The sequence below is a fragment of the Dipodomys ordii genome, unplaced genomic scaffold (assembly GCF_000151885.1).
Source record: "Dipodomys ordii isolate 6190 unplaced genomic scaffold, Dord_2.0 Scaffold4, whole genome shotgun sequence".
Lineage (NCBI taxonomy): Eukaryota > Metazoa > Chordata > Mammalia > Rodentia > Heteromyidae > Dipodomys > Dipodomys ordii.
In genome coordinates this window covers 30,905,113-30,930,921 of record NW_012267220.1, presented here as the reverse complement: position 1 = coordinate 30,930,921, position 25,809 = coordinate 30,905,113, and positions in this window count along the sequence as shown.

Below are 25,809 nucleotides of genomic sequence, written 5' to 3'. Positions count from 1 at the left end.
CAGTCCTCAGAAAATATCATCCAAAATATTGGCTTGCAAATGCTAACAGAACCTGGTATTTATCAGCTTGACTTTTAAGGAACAGATTTTTATCATACTAATGTCATCTTTCCTATGAGTGATTGCGTAGCAGAGTTTGTCATTATAAGCACTAAATCCAGGGTGGTGCTCAGTCTTAGAAGATAAACATGGTTTCAGCAAGCAAAGCCCACCTACCTGCATAAGGAAAGGAAATATGCTAGAAAAGCTGAGGTTTGAAAACCATGAAATGGCTCAGTGTCTAAAATTACCAGCACCAATTATTCACATGAGCCAAAGCAAAACAATGTCTTTTATTAACACCCAAATGAATTAGTTTAAATTTCAACATCTAGATATCCTAAGTCCTAGAATGAAACCCATGGCAGAAAATATTTTTTTATTGTAAAAATACTGTACAGAGGGGTTAGAGTTACATGAGTGAGGTAATGAGTACATTTCCTATCGAACATTGTTACCTCCTACTTTGTTTTTCCCCTACTATCCCTTTCCTCCCTACCTCCCCAACTCCTCACCCACTCCAAGTTGTAAAATTTGTTTTCAACATAGTGTTGTATACATCTCATTGTTACAGTGGTCAACCTGTATCCTTATTTCAGCATTTTGTTATTTCTCTTCCCCTCCCCAAATTAGAAAAATGTGTATACAAGATGCAGGGTTGGGAGTGCGAAGAGGGAAAATCCAGGGGCTAAAGAGCCAATGGAAAAGGTTATAATCAGATAGTATTTTCAAATGTGTGTTTCTGGGAGCAAAAATGGATATCATAAAGATGGCAGATAGTTCCAGTTGGCACTTAACGTGAGTCCAGGAGCAAGTGTAGCTCAACACTAGGACTGAAGACATTAAAAACACACCCAGCCTTCTTACATTCTGCCACTTTCACTAGTCAAATTAAATCCCTTTAATTAAATCCTCTTAGTATTTTCCTCCCAAGATCCAATTAAGAATAAATAACAAGTGGTGTGCTTGTGGCTCACTCCTGTAATCCTAGCTACTCAAGAGACTGAGATCTGAGGATCACAGTTCAAAGCCAGCCCAGGAAGGAAAGTTGGTGAGACTCTTATCTCCAATTAACCACTCAGGAAACCAGAAGTGGCGCTGTAGCTCAAGTGATAGAGCACTCACCTAGAGATGAAGAGCTGAGGGACAGCTCCCAGGCCCAGAGTTCAAGCCCCATAACCAAAAAAAAAAAATAATAAGAATCAATAACACATTGCCTGGTGCTACATGGGTGGTTCTTGCTTGTAATCCTAGCTTTGGAAGAGGCTGAGATCTGATGATTATGGTTTGAAGAGAATGCATTAAACTGTTATTCAAATTGGTTTCTTAAGACAGTTGTAATTTAAATGAAATTAACAAATTTAATACTAGCTAGGAACTGAAGCTGCCAGGAGAAAGAGAAGCTTGTTGCCCTGCCTTGAGGACAAGGTAGAAAAAATAGACATGTAACTGTCACAGTTCTTTTGATAAGTTCAACAAGTCGTATGAGAACAAAGAGCAATTCATTGGCTGAGAATTGCTATTAAAAACTGTATGTGTATGTATATATGATCCCGTAGGGGTTTGTATATGTGTGTATCTTTTAAGTCTGGCTTCCATATATGAAAGAAAGCATGTGACCTTTGCTGTGAAGATGTTTAGCTTGTAGCAATCCCATTTGCCCGTTATTTCTCCTATTTGCTGTCGCAGGAATTCTACTCAGAAAGTTCTCACCTATGCCAGTAAATTCTGTTTATCCTACTCCTTCAAATCCTGCATTAAGATTTACTAGTATAAACATACTTGTTTGACACCTCATTTGCCTCATCTATTCAATGAAGGTGACAATAATGACATTACTGAAAGGATGTTGTAATCATCACCAAATAACCAATGGGAAACACCTTGCACAGTGTCCCCTTCCCAATGCTCTCTGAGTTAAAGGCAGGTTTTTGTTGCTGTTGTTTGTTGTTTTTGTTTTCCAGTGATTAATTGGTAGTACTCTGGGTGTTTCCAGAGAAACCAAGACTGGAAACTCAGTCCCTAAATTCCTTACCCTTGACATTCTGAAGACGAAGAATTACTACTTTCTCGCATATAAATTGCATAAAATATTCCATCAGTTCATTTAGTAGATAGAGCAGCCCAGAATCACTAATTTGGGACTTGAACAACTAGTGAGAGCTTGAAACTCAGCTAGGTTCCATCTACTCAGGATGTGTCAGGATCTAATATAATAAGATACACAAATAGATTTTTATCTTACTTACTGCAGCTCAGTCAGTATTTGTGACAATTCAGATAAAGACAAGTCCTGAATTACTTTTACTCAGCAAAATTTACTCAAAGATGTAGAGGGATTTTTTAAGGAAAATTTTTGTAATACATTCAAGAAATCAAATGCTAAAATATACATCAAATTATATGTAAAATTAAATGCTCTTAGCTAGCTTTTGATGTTGGTCCCCAAAGGCTATTTACTACATTATAATTCATCACTTTCAAGTACATGAAGTTAAGTAAATGTAATGTAAATGAATGTTGTTGAAATTTTTCTATACTTTAAACTTTTTACTAATTAAAATCAACCTTCCTTATTAGTTCAAGTTAGATTTCAGAGTAAATATAATTTATGCTATCCTACCACACACATAAATATCCACTCATGGCATACTGCAAGGCTAAATAAGTTATTTCCTTACAATGAAAATGTATAGTACTGATTGTAGAAAGCTTTTAAAGGAATATGGTAAGACACAGGTTATTAATAAATTTGATTTTTAATTTAGTTTTCTTTGTACCTTTTCCTTCTTCCACACATATTTATCTCCTCATGGAAGAGATAAAATAATCACACTCCATAGTGTGTGCTACTCCATGTAGCTTCATCTTACTTCTTATTTGCTCCTGGAATACATGTCTGGATGTTTCCATTACTGTAACTGCCTAAAGAAAAAAAATATTCCCCAATGTATGGGTCAGATTCCCATTACTTTCATATATAATCTGAGGCACTTGGCTTACAACAAGGAAAGGTTTGTTTCACTTCATATTTCCACAGGGTTCATTCCAAGATCAGGTGATATATTGCTTTCTCTCTATAATGAAATAGCATATAATTTAGGGAATATTTGGTAGAGAAAACCACACACTTCCTGAGCCAGAAAGCAAAGAGAAAAGATTAATATCCTCCAAGGACACTCTTTCAATGACCTAAGGACTTCCCACAAGAACCTTACTCTTAGATATCCACAGCATTTCTCAATATTTGTACTATGGGATGCAGGCCTTTGACACATGGATTTTGAGATGCACTCAACATCCATAGCATCCAGCTTGGGACATAAAATATAAAAATAACTAAGATATATTAAGCATGGCAGACACTATTCCAAGACCTTACAATGAATTAACTCATACAGTCACCATATTAATATATGATGTACCATTTAGGTCAGTTTTATAAAAGAAGCAACAGAGATGTTCTATAAAAGTCACTCAACAACACTGGGGCATATGTGGTGCCAGAGATGGAATTCTGTTGGTCTTCCTTGATAAGCTACATGCAGCTTTCTTTCAAATGTCAAATATCTATTGTATGTAAAATTAATGTTATGACCAATTATAACTGTGGCACCTCTCGGAAAAGACACTGTCAGAACTGATCTTATGTGTCCATTGTACTTGGTTATGGGTGTTAACAAACTCAGTCAAATGGGTATGTCTAGGAAGGTATTTGTGCATGAGATTTATCCTGATATTGATAACATTGAGTAATTCATATTATCCTCTTCAAGGCTGCTGATGGTTGGAATAGAACAGAAGCCTGAAAAGGAGAGAATTCCTCTTTTTACCTGATGGTTGCTGAGCTGTGTCATCTTGAGCCATCAGTTTTCTTTGTTCCCAGGACTTTTACTCAGGTGTTTTATTTCTCACTTTCCATAATCACATGAGTCAATATACATAAATGTATGCATCTATGGATACACTTGTGTATAAATCTATGTATATAAATCCTTTTTCCATATACATCTATGTATAAATCTCTATATATGTATGCATACATCGATGTACACATCTATCTCATGGTTTTAAGTTACATGTTTGAGGTGGAGCTCAAATGCATAAAGCCTAAGTAGGAGTCTGTTTCAAAAGAGATCAGGCTAAGGATGCAAGGTGTTTCACTGTGTAGGTGCCTCAGTTAGGGTATAAATGGCCCAAAGTTTTTCTACCCTTAAAGAGAAGTCCTAACTGAGTACTTATCACAAATTGTCCACTAACTACAAATTGTCCGTGGTAGGTGCCAGGGAGGAGATAGGACTCCTAGAGTATGACTAGCAAGTTTTGGTTGGTACTTTGTACTGGTACTTGTTTTAACCTTGAATTTTTACACATTCCTTTTAAATCTCTACCAAGTCATGATCCTTCAGTTCCCAAAGATCAGCCATGTATAATTACCATGAACTCTTCCCACACGCTTCAAGTCCCTAAAAAGCTAAAAGAAAAAAAATTGAGGTTCTCCCATTTATTTATTATTTGTAACATTGATATGGACTCCCTGGCTTTCCCAGTTAAGGAAAATGTGAGTGATAAAGAAGAGAAGTATGGAGCTAAAAATAACTTTTGTAACTTAATTCCATTTGTTGTTACCACTATCTCTAAAGATGCTCATCCTCTCATCTAGAAAGCTGAATGTTAACAGAAGGTCACAAGGGTAAGCAAGCCTCACAGGGATCGTGGTGGTCTTACTACCCACAGAAGCTTTCCAGCACTAAGTGCTACCAGTCCCTTCTTCTAGGGCTTCTTTTTATAAAATATTTTATTGGAAAAATACTGTACAGAGGAGTTACAATCTTGTATATACATTTTTCTAATTTGGGGAGGGGAAGGGAAATAACAAAATGCTTAAATAAGGATACAGGTTGGCCCATTGTAATAATGAGATCTGTAAGACACTATGTTGAAAATGAACATTACCACTTCAATGTGGGGGGGTGTAGTTGGGGAGGTGGGTAGGGAAAGGATCGTAGGTGAAAAACAAAGTGGGTGGTAACAACGCTCGATAAGAAAAAACCAAAAATTTTAACCATGTTTCTCTTAAGCCACCTAGCTTAAGCAGGCTGTTTCCCTTTTTGGTGTTCACTCTCTTTCTTTCTCTCTGTTAAACGCCTTGCTTTGGCACTTTACTTTTTCTGAGTGTGTCTTCATTCACCAAGTTTCTAGAATCTTGGCCTCATGACCTGGTAACAATACCAGCCAATTAGTTTGTACCATTGTATTGTAGTGTAGTTAATCATTTTATTAATGTGATAATAGTGTAGAGAAGGGAAATGAAATCTCAGAACTAGAAAATTGCTTCTTGTGACAGACCTATCATCAGAAAAACAGAGCAAAATAATTAGAGAATATAAATAGCATAAATATCTGTTGCACATAAATATAAATGGTCACTGCTACTAATAGAGTAACATGGATGACATTTCAGTTCCCTAAATTGCTGCATGATGATCTTCAAGACTTATAATTCTTTATTTATAATTAACACGTATTTTTGTCTCTCATTTACAACATAGTCATATGCATTTATACATATGTGTGTTTGTATATGCATAAATGTCTAAGTGTATGCATATATAATGTCTAAGCATATGCATGTATAAATATTTATCTTTTAATTCATAGTATCTTTTCCAGGCTCATTAACATGGAGTTATAAACATTGTTAAGGTGCACAATAGATAACAGCAAAGCAGATGACTTGTGGTCATTGGAGATGGTGAGATGTGGGTTTGAATCAGCTCTGTGCACATCTCATTTCTGGGATCTAGAATGGCTATTTAAACTTTATTAGTAATTGAAAGAGCAAAAATGACACATTATCATAACAAACCATTTTAATTTACTAACATTTAAAAAATTTGACAATACCGACTGTGTGTAAAATTATAAAATGATTAATAATAAAAACTATTATACATCACTTACAGAAAGATGCATTGAAGCTCACATTCATATCCAGGAGCCAAACAGATAGCTGTCACTGGAGAATGGATGAAGACTTCCCTCAACTTCCCAGGTTTTTACAAATTTAAAGAATGTGGTAATTTTTTAGAGTGGTCAAAACTTAGTCAAGGCAAGAGAATTCACACCTTAGGAAAACATTGACAAGTGTATCAGATTTGCCATACTTTTTAGTCAGTCACAAGCCTCAAAAAATCCATAAAGGATAGAAGCCTTATACATCTAATAACTATAGAAAGAACTTTATTAAATCATGAAGCCAAAAGTACCTGGGTACACACTTGAGAAAATATCACAGGTGTCAGAGAAACATAATGCTGTATGTGTGCCAGGGGACTCCTGGCCAGTAAGAGAATGTATATTGGAAGAACACCCAAAGCCTTTATATGTCCTTAATCTTTATTAAATGAATGCAGAAAGATTTTTATCCAGAATAAACATGTTGGAAAATAGATGATTGTTGATAATGAAAAGATTTCAGATGAAATGAATATGAAAAAGTATTACATTGAAAATGTTATTTTACAAGGCATGATGGCACATGCCTGAAATCCCAGAACTAGGGACTCATAACTAGAAGAAGGATAACAAGATCAGCGTGGAATACACAGGGAGTTTGAGCTACATAGTAAGACCTTCTCTCTCTCTCTGTCTCTGTCTCTCTCTCTTTCACACACCACACACACACACACATCTTAATTTTCATCACAGGATTCACATAAGACATTTATTGAGACCACCTTATACCTTATTCAAAAGTGTTTTATGTAGAATAACCTAGAATCAAAATAATTACACAACTTATTTGTTTTGCACACATAAAATGAACAGTAGATTAATTTTGTAGTGGCATAATTATCCCAAATGTCTACTTTTTGTATTGCAATAATTTCAGATTTTTGAAAAGCAGGTTATTGTCGATGTCATTGAGTTGTTGAATCACTTGCTGTTGTTTATTCCTACTGTTTGTGAGAGTATGTGGTCAATTGTCTAGAAGCAGTCCTTGTGTATCAAGTGGGTGTCATTTATCTCAACCTTTCAGTGACCAGCTAAAGAAAATGAAGTGAGAGATGCATGAAGAGGATATAAGTGGAGCGGGTATATGTGGATGACAGGTGCAGCATTGTCTCATGCATGAGACAGATGTTCAGGACAAGATTGGAAAGCAATAAGGTAGGAGTCAAGTAGCATTTTGGGTTTTCCAATAAATAGTTTCCAATAGATTATGCTAGCTTATTAATGATCTGGCTATCTTCATAATATCAATAGTTAAAGTCATGAATATTATTACTGGGACCATGAAATTCCATCCATGTCAATAGTTCTGGCCATTTTATGGGTTTTTGCATTTTGTGCTTGGCATTGGAGCCTCAATTTTCTTTCTTGTTCCAATTCTCTTATTCTCTCCTTTTGTTATTTTTGAAAAAAGATGTTACAACTTATCTTAGCTCTTATTTTGAATTACATGCATCATCTTCTGGAATTATCTTGACAAACTTGTCTTTTCTCCTTTTATATTAAAAAAAAGATTTCTTTTTCCCTAACCTAGAGATTTTCATATTAATCCAAGAAAAATTTTGTTGTTTCTATAGACTTCTAAATAGATTCAAGAACACGTCTAATCTCTTCATCAGGCAAGTCAAGCTAGCCTGTTATCTCATTTACCTTTGAGGGGCCTGCAAATGAGTTCAGAAGAGAGCTTGGGGTTTGGATTCTGGGTTCTGTGCGTAAGAACTCTCAGCAGGTGACAAAGATGATGATTGTAATCATATATATCTGGAAATGGATCTGCAGATGAGTAATATGAAAAAAGATAGTTTATTTTTTCAACAACATTTGCAGCTGATTAGTTAACAGTGTCAGCCACTGCAACCACAGAACATAAGTGTAGGATTCTCTCAGGATGTTATCATCAACCTCAGCATGAATTTTATGATTTAGATAAAACTCAGTACTATGCTTCTCAGCCTAATAAAACCTACAGTGAAATTTAGTCACCTCAATTATCAGTTGATCTTTGTTTAACATTTAGTTTCACATTTGTGGCTTTCTGGACTCTTAAATACATCTAGCAAAGACCATATGGTGACAGGCCAGTTTTAGGCTTTCTACCCTTTTCCCCTAAAAAAGAGATCAGTGTTGAAGAGTTTCATGGATTGAAGAGACAGTTTTCAGAGTCTACAAATGGCCAATATACATGTGAAGGAAGATACCTTCAATATCCTTAGTGATCAAGGAAATGCAAATCCAAAGAATACTGGGATTCCATCTCACTCACTCAAGTCAGAAGGGCCATCACCAGAAAACAAACAGCAACAAATGCTGCTCAAGCTAGTGCTGGACTTACTTATTTAGTTATTTATGCTATCTATGGGTCTAAATAGAAGAAAGGTATGATGCATATCTGCAAAAAAAGGAGAAAGAAAACAGGACAAAATGGCAGGGAGGAGACTGGTAAATCTTGTAATAGCCCAAACCAAAGCTAGGTAGAACCTGAATAAAAACAGTCACTGTTTATATGGGGAGAAAGTCAAGGCACAATATTGAGATTTAGGGGTTGTTATGGCTAAAACTGAGATGTAAAAGACTAAGAAGGTATTAAGATGCTTTTAATAAATTATTGGATTTTTTTCTATTTGAGGGAAAGGGTAAGCGAGTTTTCATTTTGAATGTGGAGCTGAAATCTGTTAGGCAAAAGTGAACTACATAATTGTTATTGTCTTCAATTTGAATTAAGCAGGAGTGAATATCAATTTGCATAGTCAAACAAGGGGTTCTCTTGGCTGAAATGATTGTCTTGCTGCTGTAAAATCTATCCTTCTATGTTGTGTTGCCTGGAGCTGGGGCTAGAACTCTGCAAACTCTATTTCTTCTTTACCATCTGGCTCCATCTGAACAGAACTAAAAAAATAAAGGCAGGGAAAGAGACAGAAAATGGTTTCTTCAAATGGACAATGGGAACCATTATGGATATATGCACAACTACTTCATCACTCTGTAGAGGCACAGTTGCAATCCCCAACTATATTAATTTGTTTAATCCACATCAGCATCTTTGTGCCTCCTGAGAAGTAGAAGCTCCAGACATACCACACTTCTTCCTTCTCAAAGATCTGACACCTTAAACTGCTGGGATCTGTGGTTTTCTTTGTGATGCTGGAGATGATCATAAGCAAGCAATGTCCCCTGCTCCTAGTCTTGGGGTCCAGCTCTCCAGGGACTTCCCTCTAAATTCAGGGTCCTGATACTCCTAGGTTCCATCAGTCTCCCTCTACCCTAGGGTGGGAACTGCTGCTTTCAGTCAGAGTCAGATTTCTTCATTTGCTACTTGTTCTTAGGTATCCATTCAGACTGAGTCATGGAAAGCCACCATTCACCATCCAGCATTGACACCCAGTGCTTACCTGACTGTTTTAATAAATCTTCAGCAATATGGCAGATGTACGGTAATCCACCCCCTCATATCCAGCTCCAATCATGTAAGAATCTTGGACTTAAGAAAAAAAAGCAAAAAAATATACATAGTAAAGTTTGAAAGATGATGATATGACTTTTTTTTAGAACCAAAGGATTGATCACTAAAGCAGTCATCATTACATAAGATGACTCAGTAACCATTCACTTAGTTCAAGACCAACAGAGACATCTGACAACTTTAGAGGGCTGTTATTCAATATTCATCTAGGAGAAGTAACCAAATCCTTGGAGTCTGCAGGGGATAGAGTCTTGAAAGCATCACTTCCTCCAAGAAAACAGGGTGGAAAACTCTATGGACAGTATCATGCATAGCTTTCCAGTGTCTTTCAGAGGGAAAAACAAAGAAAAATATAACACTTAAAACTCAAAACGTCACAATGGCAGATGTGAAGCCTTTATACTGCACAAGCTCCAGACATCTTAAATGATGAATTAGTATGTGACTGAGATTCAAGTTGAAGTATGTACTGTACTGGTTCTAAATTTTCAGAATATACTGTGCACCAATCTTGCCCCCCCCCCACATACACACATGTACACTCTTTCACAAACTCCACACTACTTTACTTCTTACTTCACTACTGACAGATGTCACCCTTGGATTCATGCCATAAGTGCTATAAATATTCTAGAAGGCAAATAATTGTAATCAAAGTAGCGATCTTTCTGGGATCCTAAATAGAAGTTCATGGCATGGAGACTATTGAGAAAGTCCTCAAATCCATAATGTCCAGTACCTCTGTGTATACACACATATTCCAACTAAAAAGGCTTATCACAAATGTCAATACTTAGGTCTTGAGGTGAGCTAATATATGAACTGAGTCCAGAGCAGGGATTATGCAAAGTTCTGAAGTGGAAATTCATGCATCAAAAGTCCAGTTGGAAATTGCTAAAGCCCCAAAATCATATATCTCCCACAGAAAGGAAACAAAGAAGGAAGGAAGGAAGGAAGGAAGGAAGGAAGGAAGGAACGAAGGAACTAAGGAATGAAGGAAGGAAGGGGAGAAGAGAGGAGAGGATAGTGAGGGAGGGAAGAAGAGAGGAAGAAAGGGAGGAAGGAAAATAGGCAAGGACAAAGAGAAAGAAGAAGGAGGGAGAGAAGAGGAGGAGGAGGAGGAAGAAAAAGAAGTCAACAGCATGGAAAAGAAGTTGAAAATAAATCCTTGGAAACACTATCTGTGTGCCATGAAGCATAATAAAACAACCTAAAATCAAGTATATGTAAAATAATTTAGGAATCAAAGTAAAATAAAAATCACAATGAAAGAAAAAATACAATGAAAAAGAGCTTGGAAGACATTTAAAGAAGTGAATGAAATATATAATCATTAAAGGTAATACCTCACAGATGGAAAAAAGAGATTCAACAGATAATTAGTTAAAAGGAAAAAATTAAGAAGAAAAAATAATTTAAATCACTGAGAGTTCAGCTTGGAGGGAAAAATTAAGGAAAACCATACAATGGTATTCAGAGACTTAATTGATAGAATGAGCAGGGAATATTATTAAGCTTAGGGAATAAAGAGAAAACCATGTTTGAGAAGCTGGAAACTTTTCTTTGTCTACAACCTGAGGGAGGACTAGGGGGAAGAAAAGTGGGAGAAAAATGAGGGAAGGGTTAACAAGTATGATAAATAGCATACTTACTACCTTACTTATTTAACTGTAACCCCTCTGTGCATTGTTATTACAAATGTGATGTACAGGGAAGTTACAATTACATAAGCCAGGTAAAGAGGACATTTCTGTTTGGACAATGTCACCTCACGCTCTCCAGCTTTTCCCTCCCATTTTCAACCTAATGTCCACTGACTGCCATACCTACATTTGTTTACCCTTTGTCCCTCCATTCCTGTGCCTCTTCTTACTCTCCCAAAGAGTATGCATGAACATTCAAGACAAAAAGAAAAGAAAGTGAAAACAGCAACAAAGAAAAATACCTCTTATTTTCATTTCCTGGATTTCATTTCGATAAATATTATTTTATATGATCAGATTCACATAGGCATTATGCCTTAGTGTTCCAGTCCTAAGAATGTCCTTCTTTGGTCATGGTGTGGGATGTTCCAGTGCATTTTAGATCTAGCTTGTGAATATGAAAATATTCAGAGGATTCTCTGGGCTTAGCTTACCTCACTTAACATAATTTGTTCTAGGTTCCTTGCAAATGACATTACATTATTCTTTCTAATGGCTGCATATAATTCTATTGTGTAAAGGTATCACATTTTTGGATCCACTCATCTATTACAATATTGTAAATAGTGTAGCAATGAACATGGATGCACAATGCCTTTATGGTATCCTGGCTCATGCTGTTCTGGGTAGATGCCCAGGAGTGCTATGCCTGGAGGGTAGAGAAGATCTCTGTTTAGTTTTTTGAGGAATCTCCAGACTGTTGTCCAGAATGGTTATACTAATTTATATTCCTTCCTACAGTGCAATAGGAGTCCCTTTTCCCCACATAACTGACAACATTTGTTGTTGTTGCAGTTCACAATGCTGGCCAATCTAACTGGGGTGAAACAGAATCCAAGAGTTGTTTTAATTTTCATTTCATTTATGACTAGGGATGATGAGCATTTCCTTATATGTTTCTCTGCCATTCTTACCTCTTTTTTCATCTGAGAAGTCTTTCCTTAGCTCCTTTGCCCATTTAGGGGTTTGTTTATTAGCTTTGGGTGGGGTTGATTTCTTAAGGTCTTAGTATATGGAGACAACTAAACCAGTATTCATCTTCCTTTCTTATAAGCAAATGTGGAACAGAAAAACAAGTCTGATAAGTAACAATATTTCAATTGGAAGTCCAGATTTTGCATTACATAACACTTACAGGGTACTTGTTGAGTGTCTTAAATATCATGGAAATATCAGCAATGGATAGTTCTTGAAAAAAATAGTATTGAAATGAGCTAGGTTTGTTGTTTCATCACGTGGCTTTCATTCTGTACCAAACATAAATACCATTTCCCCAGGGCCATATGTCAGGCTCAGGGTTTACCAGTTATCCTAGATATCTGAAGAAGGTAGAGATTGTTTTAACCACATCTAACCTCATAATAGCTCCTGGGCACTAAGCTCTCATTTTCACCATTGTCTGCCTCTTTCTTCCTTTAAGATTTTCTGTGTGATCATTTTCTAAGACTCTTGCTAGGAGGAGAAATCCCAAGAAGACAGTGGCCTCCATTTGTCTCCAGCTTTTTTTGAATCTGAAAAGGTATTCTCTCGTTTCCAATGTTATTATTACTGGAACAGAAAAGTAATCATAGCTACAACAGGCAGAAAAACAGAGGATGCTTAGCTGATTATTTCCTGTTCTTTCTAATTTGATAAATGGTTCCAAAAAGCACACACCATTATGGCTATATTATGAAGAGACCAGGAGAGTCACAAATGGAATTAATCTGCTTGCCTGTTGCTAATGAAATCTACCATGTAGACAGACAGGACTTTGCTTCATTTGACTCAGAGCTTATCTCTTTGTTGCTTTGTATGTCCCTCCCCCACAGTATAACCCCTGCTTTCACTATATTTGATGTCAGTATAACTTGTGGAGGAGATGGGGAAAAACCAGTTGTTTAAGGATACAGGTGGACCTGTTGCAACAATGAGAAGTACAAGTTGTCATGTCCAAAACGAGCTTTACAACGTCGGTGCAGGGGGGGGGGAAAGGGGGGGAAGGAGGATTGGGATTGGGGGGGAGGGGGGAGGCTGGGAAGGGATGTGAAGGGTAAACAAAGGAGGAGGCTGCAATGCTTGGTAAGAAATGTACGCATTATCCTGCCCATGTAATTGTAACTCCTCTGTACAGTATGTTCACAAATAAAATAAAATAAAATAAATATTTCACAATACAAAAGCAGATGATTTAAGAATGTACAATATTCTGTCTATCACTGGAAATTCCAAGCTGTGGATATGGTAAACAAGTCAGGTTTCTTCAAAAACCAGAAACCTGGAGCTGAAATTTGTAGTGTCCAGTCTTGGCCCAACTTAGCTGTTTTCCTTAAGAATCAACAGGTTTGCCTATGAAACTAGAGAAAAATAATAATAATAAGAGATGTTGTATGCATACCTCTTGATCTGGTCACATGTAGAGTTTGGAACTAATATGTGTCAGATACTTTATCACTGTAGCTCAAAGTACTGTCATGGATTTTATGAATGATAATCTCCTTCCCCCCTTCCAAACCAAACAGTGTCTGACATACTACCTCTTTTGGATATTCTCAATTTTATGCTATTTTCTGATCTCTCTTTTTTACAATAGTATTTCTCACCTGATACACATTGTTCATTTTACTTTGGGAAGGTTTGTGTTTGTTACTTCAGAGAGTTTTGTATTGTTTTATTTCAGAGTTAAAGGTATAATGGTCAAATGGGATCTAAGGAAACCATATTGGCTGGAAACTAGAGGAAAAAAATACATGCTCAAAACCTTTCCCTCACATGGAATCAAGGTCTAGTTAAGAATTATAGAAATTCACAACTAAGTTCATTTTATAGGAAATATTAAAGCTTGGTATTTTGCACATGTTAGACTCTGTTGAGTGTCTCTAATGAAATCCATTTTCTTTTTTCTTCTTTTGCTGGTCGTGGGACCTGAACTCTGGGCCTAGGCGCTGTCTCTCAGCTCTTCAGCTCAAGGCGAGCGCTCTACTGCTTGAGCCACAGCTCCACTTCCGGCTTTTTCTGTTTATGTGGTGCTGAGGAATCGAACCCAGGGCCTCATGCATGCAAGGCAAGCACTCCACCACTGAGCCATCTTCCCAGCCTTGAAATACATTTTCTACAAAAGTTTTCAGAATAAAAATGGAGTCTGTGCCAAATGTGAACTAACTATTGATTAAATAGACAAATAAAGTCAGCAAGCACAGCAGTTATAAAGATGGTAAACCATACAGCTACTACTCCTGCTTTCACTGTATTTGATGTTGATATAATTTGTGGAGGGGAAGGAAAAAAAACAAACTGTTTAAATAGGGATATAGGTGGACCCATTACAATAATGAAATGTACAAGACATTATGTCATAAAACGAACTTTACAACTTTGGCAGAGTGGAGGGGGTTGGAGGATAGTAGGGGGTGTGGAGAAGGGAAGGGATGGTATGGGGAAACAAAGGAGGAGGCAACAATGCTTGGTAAGAAATGTACTCACTATCTTGCCCATTTAATTGCAACCCCTCTGTATGGTATTTTCACAATAATAAAAAAAGAATTAGAAGTTTAAAGAGATTCAGCCAAGCTATGCCCTTGTACAAAGGAATCATAACCTTATAAAAATATAAATACTTCAGGCACATGTGCCTGGCAGATGTATGTTGTATGCTGGATTGATCTCACCATTATAATTAACCTTTGTAGTCAAGAATAGTTGTTTCAGAAGAACGTATGAAATCCCTCTCCTTTTAACTTTTAAAATCCCTGGTCTACCTGAATACATGTATAGTTTACTGTGGCAAATCTAACCCATTGGCAACATTCACTCAAGAATAAATGCCTTATTTGTGATTAGGGTCTCCTACTTATTACTTATTGTCTGGGAGACCTAAGGGAAAATCTTCATCTCTGGAAGCAATGATGAGGTCAAGCAAATACTTTCAAAATTAAGGAAAGCTCATCTTTGTGAAAACTTGCTCTTCTGTGTCTATTTGTAGAGTTCCATACTGTATTTCATATTGTATGTTCCATATTGTATTTCACAGAGTCTGACATCTACTAGGAAAAGGGAAAACCCTTCAGAGTTCCTGCCTCCTGACATTGGCATCCTGTACCTGTTGGCTATTGAAACACCAAAGAAAGGGTGGCTTGCTATGGGAAAAGCCATGGCTTATATTAAGTTTTGTGCATACACTCAAGTGAAGTCTATTTCCCTGCTCTCCAGATTCCAGTATGGTCATGTGCTTGATGAGCTATGGCAGATGATAGAACCTCTTTCTTCACTTTTGCCCTGGTGGTCATATGCATGCCACACCTACTGATAGGGCCTCAGTCTCAGAAGCAAGTTGCATCCAGTGATTAAAACCTAGATTATTAAAAACATAAGGGGGCGGAGTCCTGCATGTTTTCTCTACCTAATCAATTCTCCCCGGTATCCACCTGACGTGGAGTGGATTGTCATGGAACCTTCCATTGAGTGAGCTGTACTTGCTGGCCCTGCGGAGGCAGTTCTATACCAGTACCACCCACAATGAATGCTAAAAGGAACTTTAGTAAAAAAGAAAATGCTTTGTGCAACTCAGAAACCATTCTAATGCTACCCCTGACCAACTGGCTATCTAGGTTTACTTATTGACAAAATTTTACCTCTTGCATCTTCTCCCCTACTCTTTTCCCCAGATACCTGGCAACTATCCAACTTGCAGTAAGCAAGGCTACATTCATTCAATTTCTTAATACAGAAGTCAGTTACATTTACCAGAGGTGATTCTGCGAAGAGTCTTTTGTGTTTTGTCTTGCCATGTTCTGAAAAGAGTATATATTGAAGGTTGCAGACCATTCTTCCTGAGCCACAGCTTTCTGTGGACTCGGAAGCCTCGCTCCACTGTCTGACGCAGCTGCAGGGAACCTGAGACAATGCTCTGCAATAAATAGGTTTTGTTTGGCTATGCTGGAAGAAACTGTTCCAGGAAGAGAATACAAGCAATATGCTCCTGTGTATTCCCCACGGGCATTTAGCACTCCTGCGCACAGCTTCCGAATCTGTCATCTTCCTATTTGCCCCGTGCCAAATTCCTATTCTCCCTGACACAAGGCATAAGCCTCCTTGGCAGTCTCTAGGGCTTGTGGGCTTTCTAGCCGTGTGAATGGAATGTTCATTTCCAAGTGAGGGAAAAATCAGAGGGTTAATTTCCCATGGGTTAAGAAGTGAATTACATCTCAATGTTCACAAACACATGAGCTAGTCTATCAATCTTAAGGCAAAAAGGAAGGACCTTTAATAAAATGGCAGTCAGGACTCTGAGATCTTTTTGAGCTGTTGGTCATGTTAAGTGTCTATCCCATTGAAACTGTCCTCAGGATGATCTGAGCAATTATACTGAGGAGAAGATGCAAAATGCATGAAGTTAGGTGGGCTCACTTGAATACATGCAAGTAGCACCTTAGCCAGTGGCTAGAGTGGATGTCCTTGTCTCAATTCTGACTATAGGGAGGGGGAAGAGTTAGTCTTTCATTGGTAAGTATGATTATATCCTGAGCTATTCTGCAGAGGTCTATCATCTGGTTGACAAACTTCCTGTAAGTGTCAGGATTTGTCAAAACTACTGTAATAATCAGGGTTTCATTATGAGACTCAAAAGATCCCGAAACTTTTATACTCAGAGCCATGATTTATAAAAGCAAAATGATACATACTAAAATCAACCAAGGTGAAAAATGCCTGGGCTGGTCCACAAAAAACAGTTGCAAATGTCCAGTTGTCCTTTCCCAGAAGTATGGTGGACATGCTGACTTTGAATGCCAATACATTGCAATGCTGCCAACAAGAAATGTTACCCAGCCTTGTACTCATAGGGTTTTAATGGTATGTTTTTTCATATCAGTATGAACACCTATATGATAGAAATGTAGCTACTTAAGCACAAAGAGCTATTCACAATAGATTAAATTTGTTAGCATCAACTAAGTGGTCGAACTCATAGCTCAAGGCTGAAAGCACACAAATTAGGTGCTTGTTATAAGCTATAATTGCTAACCAAGGGTTTGGCCAGATTAGGTCTTTCTCAGAAATGTGTTGTATGTGTGTTGTTCAGAATCTGGCTAACTTTACTCTTTCCCATAGAGTAACCTCAAATCCTGACTCTTGGGATGGACTGTTTTATAACAAAATGATGATATTTTCCTCAGTTTCTGCATTTACTATAGAATAGCAACAGTATGAATATGCCCCACATCCAGAAGAGCCAGTGTAGAACAGTGATAGACTTAAGAAAACAACTTATATTCAAAGGCCATGTCACACTTGTAAGTTTTTGTACTAATGTAATACAAATAGTACATAGAGTCAAGCCCCCTGAAGTACAGTGATTTAACTGTCAGAATTTTGAATTTATAATACTGCAAAAGCATCTTATTCAACTATTCCAGTTTTCACTTTCAGTAGAGTATCCAGCAAATTATCTAAGACTTTCAGCACTTAATCATAAGTGAGGCTCTTTGTGAAATGATTTTTCTCAAATACAGGCTAATTAGTGTAAGTGGTCTAAGCACACTTAAGGTAGGGGAAGCCAAGCTACACTATTAGGTATGTGCGTGAAATGTATTTTTGACTTAGGATATGTTCAACCTAGGTTGAGTCTATTGGAATGGAACTCCACTATATGATAAAGAAAATGACTCTCTACTTCTTGACCTACTACTATTATAGTTTGAGGTAAATTTGGGAGAACTATTTATTCTGTTATTTTTGTTTTTGGTCAGTACTGTGGGCTTGAACCCAGGCTCTTTCATTCTGGCTTAGCTTTTCTTTTTCATCATTGCTGGTGTTCTGTTATTTGAGTTACCCCTCCATTTCTTGTTTTCTGCATGTTAATTAAAAGTAAAAATCTTTCATTCTTGCCTTCCTAGGCTAGCTTTGAACCTCAGACCTCCAGTCTCAGTCTTGTGAGTAGCTAGGCTTATCAGCATGAGCCAACAACTCCCAGCTAGAGGGAGAACTATGTAGAGTACAAAACATTTGACATTTAGGCAAATTCTGTTCTTTGTCAGGACATTTTTCCTCCCATTGGCATTATATTCTAAGAAAGCTTTCCCTTACCTTTCAATCTATTTAATAATCAACATCAATATCCTCTGATTTATGTATATAAGATGACTGAGTCATATTTAAAATCTCAGTGTTTTATACCATAATATGCAGATGGTACAATTTAATTCCAATAACAAATCAGTAAGGATACAAAGACATTGATCTGCTCAACAGGTTCATTCTTTGGCCATACATCGGATATTATTATGGACAATAAAATTATCCCATGATTCCATTATTTGTGGGTTCTAAGCAAAAAAGCATTCCTTTTATCTTAGATGACATGCTTGAACTGAATCTAGTATCAATAGTGTGCTATTATATAACAGAACTCACTGTCCTCTTCTGGGGAAGATATTTGTATTATTCAGAATGACAACTATTCTTGTTTACTATATCACAGGATAAATCTCTTTCTGATTTAATAATCGATTGAGTGCATCAACTACCTTCAGATTTCCTAAATAAGGAGGCCTGTAAGATTCCCATAGCACTCCAAGCCAGGCAGTGGAGCCGTTACCCCATGGGTACTTTGCCTTCCATTTCTCCTAACACAGTCAAGATGCACTGTGTTTGCATAATCTCCTTCCCAGTATCGGGTCCCAATACTACAGACTGTTATTTGTTGAGCCTAGCTGGCCCACTTTATTAAAGCCCATCATCTTTTCATGCCATTTTGATCCTTTCCCTCTTCATGAAAGAGAATTCCTTCTAATCAGCTTATCCTAGTTAATACATCCTGTCCTCTGAATGTCACTCCTCATTAAAAGCAAATATAGCTTCTCATATGATGCCTAGACTGGCATATATCTTGCTAACCCTTTTCTGTCTTACAGGCTAAGATTGTTTAATCCTTATGAATATTGTTAGTATTGTATGCTAATGGTTTTCACCCAGTTAGGATACACATTCTCTACCCCAAAACATTACCTGTCCACACATAAGGTTTGTTGAGTGGCAGCCATAGCTAGATGTGGCTACATCAAATTTTTGTGAGCCACCCAGCTTCCCACAAAGTGGGGAGCTAATCCTCAAGTATTCACACCCAGGATATTGTGTTATTCTCATCCCTCTTTTCTCTTTTGTTTAATGGATTTTTGTTTACTTATATTAGCATGCATTAATTATACATGGGGTCATTCATTGTGACATTTATGTACATATATAAAATGTATTTTAATAAATTTGACTACCTCCATCTCTTTTCCTTACTCTTAACTCCTTTCCCATAACAATTTCAACAGGTTTCATGGTTCATGTTTAATAGTTTTTCATTTGCAAAATAACGACATTATATATTTGTTCATAGTACAGTTAGAAATTCAGCTGCTATATTTTTCTCTTATAACCAAGGACCTTAATAAATCTTTGCTTATCAAAGTTTGTACTTACAGAGTGATCAGTCTGCTAGGACTTGCACACTGCATAGTCATGGCTGATGGAGAGCTGTTCTCTGATATTTCTTCCCAGTAATAACCTTTGTAGTAGAGGTAATCTAGATACTGGTTCATTATCAGAATTCTATTCAATCATCAACAATTGGTTCAGTTCATCACCCTATCATATGATCAAACTCTCCCAGAGCATTGTCACTAAGGATTACAAACTTTCCCTTAAACTTGTCAGTTCCCCAAACAAGATTGTTTTTGAGAAGATAAATTTTACCTTTTGAGCATCTTGAGTCAGTGCTAAAAGACAATGACCTTCTCTTACTGGGAAAATCTTTTGTTATACCAGTGTAAATTTGGATTTGCTACATTGTGTAACCTATTGATTCCTTTATTTTCAGCTACTATTTCTCCTTCTTTCATTTGTCATTGATTTAAACCCAAAGTTTTGAAGAAGAGGATATTATAATATTAAGCAAGTACGTCTCCAACATTTATTCCCATTTATATAATGTGGGTTACATTTGCATGGAACTACTGGGCAATTTCAACCATGAGGCAAAATAGTTATATCCACTATCAACTCTAACTTTGCCAGCTAATGTGAAAGTACAATGTATCAGGTCAGGTCCTTAGACATCCTGGCATAAAGATTTAACATTAAAGAGTTGGTTGTGGCTTAGCTGAAGATAAAGGAATGAATAAATGTGTTGCTCAAGAAGAAAATTTAATCTATTACAACCTTAATGTGTTATATGATTCCTGCCCAGGTAGCTATAGTACTAGGATCAATGAAAAATAGGCACAAAAAGAAATTAGAAATGTTGTAGAAGATTCAAGATGATGTTCATCGGCATCTTTCCATATTTTCCCTTCCCTTGATATCTCAGAAAATGTGGAGCAAACTATTGACTGGGGAACTTTTCTAGGCACACCTCACATAAGACGTAGGACTACGACTTACATGAAGTCCTTATGAAGTCCTTTGAGCCAGCCTTGAGTGTTTTATGTTTTGGACAACAGATGTTGCCATTATCCATTTTAATTTTTCTATTTAACTATTGCTCCAAGAATGATATCTTGCATTATAGGTCCATTTGATGTGCTATTCCTCTTCACACCTTGTTGGACGAAGGGCTTCCAAATTTTAGGATTTTAAGTAATGTAACTTGGCTGCCTACATTTGGCTCATCATCATCTATTTTAGTCCATTTCTAGTATTTTGTACATTTGTGAGATGGGTTGAATTCTATCCCCTCAAAACCCTTATGTTGAAAGCCTTCCTCACTTCCTCTTCCATTTTCTCTTCCAACCTCTCTTCCTCTTTTTCTCTTCTTAGTCTCTCTCTCACACACACACTGCCTTCTCAATTTGTGCATAGATTAACACAGTGGAAAGGCCAAGAAAGTAGTTATATGCAATCCAGAAAAAAAGAGAGAGAAGAGAGATCTTACCAAATCTACACCTTCTGGCACCTTCCGGACTTTCACACTCTAGAACTGTGAGGAAATAAATGTCTGGGTTACATCTCTTAGTTTGTGGAATTTGTTTATGAGAAGACTAATACAACTTTCATCTATTTTGTCTAATATTGGTATTGGCCAGTCCAACTTGCTTTTGGCAACAAGTTGCCTGAAATACCTTTTATTCTATCATTACACTTTCAATCTGAATGTGTCTTTACATTTAAATTGAGTCTCTTGGAAACAACAAGTAATTGGATAATAGTTCTTCATCGATTTGGAAAATGCCTATATTTTGATTGGAGAGTTTGATGCTATTTACACATATTATAATTCATGGTAAGAAAGTACTTCAACCATTTTGTTTTTAATGTAGCACATTTATGTTACTCAATGTCTTTATTACAGTCGTTTTAAGTGATTATATCTTAGTGATTTCATTAATTCCTTCTTTCTTGTTATTTTTCTTGGTAATTGTTTTCTGATTCTAACAATTTGATTCTGGTTAATATAAGTTTATTTTTATTAGGATGCAATACTTTTTCATGTGTAATTCTGTCCTTTCCTGTTATCTTCACAAATTGTATCGTGATTCATTGTGCAGATACCAACATAGATTTATAAATTATGTGGTGTCTTTCTTAAGATATAAGGAAAAGGAGTTATAAACCAAATATTTATTAGCACTGACTTTTGTATTCATCCATGCTATCAGTCTTTTCCTCTTTATTTCTTTGTATGGATTAAGATTACTGTTTAGTATTCTTTCTGTTAAGCCTTCAGAGTTTTCTTTATCATGTACTATAAAGTAGGTCCATTAGCAGCGAACTCTCAATTCTTGTTTATCTTAGCATGTTTTAAGTGTGTTTTATTTTTGAAGCACAGCTTTACCAGATGCAGAATTTTAGGAGATAGGATCAGGGTTAAGTTAAAATGCTACAACTTTCTGTCATTGATATTTAGCTTTCCTTTTTAATTTTTTCTCTTGATTAAGTATTTTTCTAGTTGTTTCAGTATTTTGGCTATGTTCAGGTAATATTCAGAATGCTGCTGGAAAAGTTTATTCTGAGAGTTTGCCAGTCTCATTTATGAATAGATAGGATAAACTTTGGGAGTTCCCTGTTCCTCTATTTTACTGATTACATCCTTCTATTTCTGTCCTAAGGCATATTTTTCCAATGAGAGATTTTTATTAATTCTATTTCCAAAGATACTACCACTATACTAACATTGGGGGAAGAAGAGGACTAAGCATTGTGGAAACTGGCCAACACAGGACTTGCATTGCACATTCTCAGAAGCCATGTATGTGGTTGGGAAATTTGGTCTATCATCACAGCCTTAGCCAGGCAAAGGCATGACATTCATCACACTCCACAGAGTACAGTGTCAAATATCTACTAAATCTGGATGCGGTTCATCCACATGAGGGTCCCAAGGGCAGCAATATGAAATGTGTGACAAGAGAGCAAATAATTCCTTGTGGTGGATAATAAGACTGATTTGGTTCCTTAGAAGTTATATATGGGGAATATATATAAGTTGGAGGCTATGAGGCTATAAAGCAAAATAAAAATTTAAATTGAAAAGTAGATGCACTTAGAAAGTTTAGGAACTGGTTATAAAAAGTAAACATATTTTTTTCTTTATGCTTAATGTGTCCTAGCTCTTTGTTACTTGTTCTACTTTTCCTATACAATACTTTTCACAGACCACATTTATGGTAGTAGATTTTTACTTTAAAATTTTGACTTTTGATTTATGATAGGTTTATGGTTTAATTTTTTAATGTTGTTATCATCAATTGGTTATACAATGGGTGTCATTTTAACATGGCCATTTTTGCCAATGCTTCATTTCAATCATAATCACTCCTTCTTTCCTGGTACTATGCTTTATTAAGACTCTATGTTTTTAGGGCAGTTTTAGGTTTATAGACAAATTGATGGAAAAATACACAATATCCAAAATATCATGGTCTTAGCAGCAGTATCCCTCCAGTATTATCAATAATCCTCCACTGTTATCATTTGTTCCAGGAGTGGAATATTTGATTTAGCTGATGAACCTACATTATGCAATATTCTTCACCTAATATTCATAGTTTACACTAGGGTTTATTCATGGTGGTGTACATTCTATGCACTTGGACAATGTTTTTACTGTCTAAAAAAATCTCTGGTGTTCATCCGCTCATTTTTCCTCAGTTCCTGGAAACCAGCTGCTATTTAGCTGTCTATACAGGTTTATTTTTTGCATAAATCTCATACAGTTGGAACTATAGTTGTAGTATATCAAAATGGCTTCTTTTATTGTGTAATATGCAAAAATTTCCTTTATCCTAAGATTCAGAAGAACAATATGCCTCTATCTGGGTAAATAAAATGCACCTATTTGCCTAGTGAAGGACGTCTAATTTGTTTCCAAATTTGGTCACTTACGAAAAACTACGCAATAATCCTTGATTTGCAGGTTTTTGATTGAGTATGTTTTTTCACTAAGTTTGGGCTAATAGTAAAGATGTTGGATTGTACAATAAGAGTATTTTTAATGACCAGCTTATACTCTTATGTGGCAGCAGAACTTTGCATTTCCCTCAGCAACGAATGAGAGTTCCTGTGGCTTTACATCTTTATTGGCATTAAAAGACAGTATTCTGGATTTGGGCTATTATAATATATGTGTATAGTCCTTAATGTCACTTTAATCTGCATTTCTATGGTACCCCAATATGCAGAGCAATCTTTCATCTATCCACATGGTACATACCTTTTTTCAGAGGTGATACATTGGCCCAGTGTTTTTAGCCAGGCTGTTTATGGTCTTATTGTTGAGTTCTGAGCTTTCCTTTTACATTTTGGGTAACAGCCTTGTTCAGATATGCCATTTACAAATATTTTCTTCAAGTCTGTGGCTTGTCTTTTTGTTCACACTGTCTCTCACAGAGTAGAATTTTTATTATTAAAATTTTTATAATTAAAAGGAGCTTATGAATTGTTTCATGATTTATACCTTTAATGTTATATCTAAAAACTCATCACCACCCAAAGGCCACCTAGGTATTTCTGAGCTATTATGACTGAGGAGTTTCATAGGTATTCCTTTGAATTATATTTATGATCAATTTGAAGTAATTTTTGTGAAGCTTTTGAGGGATGTGTTTAAATCCATTAAAAAAAAAAAGCTTGGATAACCAACTGTTCCAGTATCATTTGTATAAAAGACTACCATTTCTTTATTCTATTGCTTTTGCTGTATTTCAGAGACTGCTTGACTATAGTTATGTAGGTCTTTTTGAGTTCTAAATTTTGTACCATTAAGCACTTGCCCATTCTTTTGTCAATAATCACTGTCTCAATTACCGTAGCTTAATCATCATTCTTGAAGTCAGTATCATTTTTGCAATTTTGCTTTCCCTCGAATTTCATACCTGTTCTCTTGACAGAATGTGTTTGTCAATAAAAATAACTTACTGGGATTTTAATATGGACTGCACTCCCTGTATTTTCACTGTTGATCGAATTATACACTGGGAAGAATTAACATGTTTCACTTGATAATACTGCTCCCTGTTCATGAAATTAAATACCTCTCCATACATTCTTCTCTGGTTTCTTTCATTGGAGTTTGTAGTTTTCCTCACTTTGATCTCCTAAATATTTCTGTTGGTTTATGCCTGAGCATTTTCGTTTTTCTTTTTTTGGTCCAGTCGTGGGGCCTGAACTCTGGGCCTGGCGGCTGTCCCTCAGCTCTTCAGCTCAGGCTAGCACTCTACCACTTGAGCCACAGCGCCTCTTCCGGCTTTTTTCTTTTTGCTTATGTGGTGCTGAGGAATCCAACCCAGGGCCTCATGCATGCAAGGCAAGCACTGAGCCACCTTCCCAGCCCCTGCCTGAGCATTTTCTTGGGAGTGATGTTGATGTAAATCTTTATAATACATATTCTACCTCTTCAATGTGTTTTCACTGTTTAGTCAAATTGTGCCTTAATATCTGGAAATAGCATATTTGATAGAGTATTGCTGTAAATATTTCTTTAGGCATGTGGTAGGAAGTTGTGAGAAGAGAACCAGGTATAACCTGGTTCTGTGACTAAATCTTTCATGGAAGCTATGTTTCTAGACTGTTATCTTCACAGGCATTTCTGTGTGTTTCCACATTCCTCACCCATAGATCAGAATAGCCAGGGAGGGCTCTTGTAGACTATTTCCCTTCCCTCACATGTAAGATCAGTAGCTATAATTTAGTGTTTTCTGATGGAATGGGAGAGGGTGGTGGTAGGTGAGTTGGAAATTTCCCTACTCTTTTTTTTTTTTTTTAATTTTTTTTAGGTCCGGTCGTGGGGCCTGAACTCTGGGTCTGGGCACTGTCCCTCAGGCTCTTCAGCTCAAGGCTAGCGCTCTACCACTTGAGCCACAGCACCACTTCCAGCTTGTTTTTCTTTTTGCTTATGGGGTGCTGAGGAATCAAACCCAGGGCCTCAGGCATGCAAGGCAAGCGCTCTACCACTGAGCCACCGTCCCAGCCCCGGAAATTTCCCTACTCTTGAGTCCGTTTATATTTGACAAATTCCTAGCATGTTAGCCTGTACTTAACAAGTTCTTCTTGAGGCAAGTTGTTTCTTCTCTATAAGAAGAACCAATACTCTGGCATATTTCTGAGTAGCTGCCCTTTCCTTTCCCTCTGTTG